Genomic DNA, 5,000 nt, shown 5'->3' on the forward strand with positions numbered 1-5,000 from the left:
GAATTTTATTTTGTTTCACAATGAATTTATACAGATACTAAATCGAAGAAATCCATCTCTAGTATATGATAATTTGGTGGTCGAACTGCAATAGTTATATACGGAATACTGCACTTTTCCAAATAAATTTTCTTGTCTCCTCGTAATAAATAGGTTAGTTACCACCTGCGCTTTTTACTACTTTCCGATTCAGGTAATTAGGAAAGTTCATGAAGTTCTGGTAAGTTTTATCCAAGTGAGTTCTGTGATTTTGTCCTCTTTGTATTTGTGAGTGAGTGTGTTTCCTTACGTTAGGTACTGTAGGGAGAAGTTTCAAATATATCACTCTAATCCAAGATATCTATAATATATATATTTCCTTCAATTATTTATTTTTACCTCGTTATGTAATTTTCCTTTTTTATTAGTATGAAACTTGATTAGCATTGAATTGAATTGGCATCCTACTGACACCATATATTACAATATAAATCTTATGAATGAGTGAATAGTATATCTCTTTAATCCATGCAGAATAAAAACAAGTTTTCATATATACTTCACTTTCAAAATATAGTATTGTTCTTTTTTCTGTTGCCTAATGTTAGTAAAGCTATTTACTCATTTCTTCATATTTTACAATGGTAAAATATAATGTAAACGTCAGGAATTTTCTTTTATCCAAGCATTTCTCTTTTGAAAACAGTTTAAGTAGATTTAATGATATCTTGTAACATCATTGCGATAAACATTGCTCTAAGCCAAATGCGTATTTTTCTGAGCTCTTGAAATTAAGGTATTCAAACATAACAGAGTATTCAGAAAATAATATTACCCCTACTTGAATGATCATTCATAAAACACTATACGTCCAATGATAAACTATTCCATTACTAAAACAGTAGATAATGAGTTAACTAAGATATCAGTTATTACTTGGGGGTTGGTTGGCCTTATCAATAGCTACTTATGAATCAATGAATGAAAGATTCATTGATCGGAATCTTCCTTAGCAACATCTTGAATTATCTATCCTAATATGTATTAAAATATACATATGATCTTATTTCTTCAAAGGTACGTTGAAGGTAGAAAGCATCAACACGGATCCATGATTATATTTTGTAATGCTCTGGATGTTCTTACCATATATACCCTTGTAATTAGGGGAATAATTTCTCCGGGTAGAGTGATACCTTGATTCTTCATGAGGTATATTTTACAAAAAAACAAAATAGGTTATATATAAAAAAATATAACACTTCTTCAATCAGTAGTTTCATAAGAATATAGCTGCTGGTTTCTATGAAGCTTCTTTGCTGTTGTTGTTTCATAATACAGTTATTGATTCGTGGAACTAAATCTCCTTGAATAGTAAACTGATTTCAGGACATAAAAAGGTTTTGAAAAGGTAAATCATATTTATTGAGATGAACACCTTCGTTTTCATGACTTATACATAAAAGTATCAATATTTTTATTACAGATCTTAAGACTCAAACCTAATATGATTCCTATATTTCCAATTCTGTGTTGATCAAAAGGGGACAAGTAATGTTTTTATATCCTTGGAGAGATTCAAACGAAGTCAAACATTGAAACATATGATAATATAAGAATATGCTTCCACTATCAATAGTCTGTGTGTGGGTATGAAAAGCCTAAAACTTCTTATTTCAGTCTCACTGTAAGCTCACATTTCCTCGGTTAGCAATTTCCTGAACTAATTCTTTATGTAGTTGTATTTACTGGTTGTATCACGTTTTCGTGTTTCTTTTTCAAGGACGAGGAACATCCGTGCAAGGGGAAAGACGCAGGGAAAGTATCCTCTACTTCAGGTGGAATTTGACTGCAGTTGCCGCTGTACGAGAGGAAAGACACGGTGGAAGTTGAGAAGCTTTTGAAGTGGGCGCTGCCAAAAACACTCTCGCGCTGTTGCAGTAACACCTTGACACACGTGCTACACTTTTCTTTCCGCTTACCTTCATCGAGCTCGTCCGAGGACATCCTACGAGCACCGTACCCTTAGGCCGTTGCTTTACGCCTGTCTAACGAATAATGATAACCCCGTACACTGTACCTAGAAGGATCTATACCCTCAGTTTATTCACAAATATCATCGGGACCGTACACCTAGGCTGCGAATTACATCGCATATAATGACTGGTTTTCGACGCAGTGTCAAAGGTTTCTCCGTGAATGTCACAGCTTTTGTCATCGAAGAAGCCCAAGTTGTTGGCTTTTTTTGGTATCATGCTAATCTCCCTCTTTTGCTGACCCTTCTGACTGACGATGACGCCAGCCGTGTGGATGACCGAAGCCGTGATATCAGGAACGCAGGGCTAATTTCTGTCATGACGCTGTGAAGCGAAGAGTTTCTCCTCTTGGAAGCAGGAAGGAACAAAGAAGACGATGATCTTTGCGACAACTCGTGACTCGACCCATCACCAGAGAGACCTCTCTGGTGTAGAGTGGGAGACTTGGGCAAAGGCTGGGCACTAAGGCAGTTTAGCAAAAAAGCAACGTCTTGGAATCCAGCGAGAAAACCTTAGTCTCCTTCATTGTCCCCACCTGCAAATTAGAAATAATTAACATCGAAAAGCCAATAGAAGTAAAAGTAAAATCTACCAATTAAGGTTTCTTTAGTGCAGTATATTCTATGGATTAGTTACATACACAATTAGGAACATTTATAAAAGTCTTTTAGAACAGTGCATGAAAAGTATTGCATATGAAAATAAATGGAGAATCAGAATAATAGTAACTCTTGAAAAAATACAAATATTAACTCTAAGCTATTGTAAAACTTGCTATTTTCCAGCTTAGCTTAGTTTAACAAGAATTTACATTACTATGTGCCAAAACTTTAACTGGATAAGTGTTGATAAAAGACCTATTTACTTTTGGGATATACCTTTTTTGACATAGGTTCGTTTTACATCACATTAAGTAAAATAGAGTTTAATAGAAAAGATTAACGTCCAAGTGAGACAAACTCGTCGATGCACAACAGGTGATATGATTATCTCCCCACCTTATAAACGAGAACCCATTTAATATGTAATCGAAACCTATCCTCACAATGGCGAATGGAATATGACCCATTATAGAAATTAGTTGCTTTAGGTTTTGTAGAAAAGCCTTGAGATATAATTGAATTTTCGCTCTTATTATTATTTTCAGAGAATATATCTAATCTTGATGAAACTTAAGAAAGCTGAACGATTCTTAAAGATTTACCAAGAAACCAGTATTAACTTGGGAATCTTAGGATGAAATTGACTACTGGTTCTGTGACATTGTACATGTATATACAATATTATTATTATTATTATTATTATTATTATTATTATTATTATTAGTAGTAGTAGTAGTAGTAGTAGTAGTAGTAGTAGTAGTAGTAGTAGTAGTAGTAGTAGTAGTATTATTATCATTATTATTATTATTATTATTATTATTATTACCATTCACCAAATATTCTCCCTCAGACAAGTCATAGAAAAATACTGGGAATATCATAAACAACAAACCCACTTATTCATAGACTTCAAACAGGCATATGACGGCATACCCGAATATCAATGTGGAATATAATGAGAGAATTCAGAATACCCTCAAAACTCATAAGGGTAAAGAAAGCCTGTTATAGAAATGCCCTATGCTCAGTTAGATGCGGCCCAAGATATACTGCCACTTTTCAGGTGAAAACAAGGATGCATCCTATCTCCCCTTCTCTTCAACCTGGTAATTGAAAAGGTAGCAAGAAGCATAACTGCCAGGCCAAAAGGGGTCACTTTTAATAATGTAAGGGTCAACTGCTTAAGCTATGCTGATGACATAGATATCATAGTGGCCAACCTCAGGGAGGTGGAGAACCTAACAACACAGTTCAAAACAATGGCGTGCCAGGTGGGAATAGAGATAAATCAAGGAAAAACTAAAATCATGGACGTAGCAAGAACACCACAATTACAGGGAAATGTAGATCTTGCAGGCATCAGAATTGAAACAGTAGAGTCCTTTCAATATCAGGGTACTATTATGCCGCAGAACGCTGGAATGGCTGAAGAAGTTACATCAAGGATTGAAGCAGCCAACAGATGTTATTTCAGCCTTATAAACGATTTTAAACGACGATTAATCTTCCATAAAACAAAATTGAGAATATATAACACAGTTATCAGACCAGTTTTGATATATGGATGCGAGACATGGTCTCTAACAAAAATATTAGAGAACAAATTTGGAATTTTTGAGAATGTGATTCTGAGAAGAATAGAGGGGTCTATCTATGACCAAAAAATAAATTGATGGAGAAGACGACATAATAGAGAAATAAGAAATAGTACAAAATAACCAAATATATGTGGTGTAATTAGATCAAGAAAACTCCAATGAGCAGGACACATGGCTCGTATGGATGAGGATAGAGCTCCAAAGAGGATATTTCATGCTGTGGTTGCTACAAGAAGACCTGTAGAACGGCCAAGAAAAGATTGGAGAAGATGCTTGGAGGAGGATGTAAGAATCTCTGGGGAAAGACGAATGAATGGTTACATCAGGTACAGGATAGAGAAGAGTGGAGAATCCTATCACGGGCAGTCATGGGTTAAAATGAGGCCTAAGTACTGCCGGAGTGAGTGGCTGAGTGTATTATTATTATTATTATTATCATTATTATTATTATTTTTATGATACAACCCTAGTTGGAAAAGTAGGATGCTATAAGCCCAAGGGCTCTATCAGGGAAAATAGCATCAAAATAAGATATCTTGAGAACATTAATATTAAATTGGATATTCCATATAAAAAGAATAAAAACTTAAAACAAAAACAGAATAAGAGAAACAAGATAGAACAGAATGGCTGACTGTACCGTCAAGCAAGAGAACTCTAACCGAAAACAGTGGAGGACCATGGTATAGAGGCCATGACAGTACCCAAGACTAGATAAAAATAGGTTTGATTTTAGAGTAACACCCTTCTAGAAGAGCTGCTTACCATAGCTAAAGAGTCTCATC

At 34.9% G+C, this 5,000-nt stretch overlaps 1 pseudogene; it reads right to left on the minus strand.

The window, feature by feature from the left end:
- Window positions 1-1,710: 1,710 nt before the first annotated feature.
- Window positions 1,711-5,000, minus strand: part of LOC137657506 (uncharacterized) — a 38,240-nt pseudogene continuing 34,950 nt past the window's right edge.

Source organism: Palaemon carinicauda, chromosome 18 (genome assembly GCF_036898095.1).
Source record: "Palaemon carinicauda isolate YSFRI2023 chromosome 18, ASM3689809v2, whole genome shotgun sequence".
NCBI classification, from domain to species: Eukaryota; Metazoa; Arthropoda; class Malacostraca; order Decapoda; family Palaemonidae; genus Palaemon; species Palaemon carinicauda.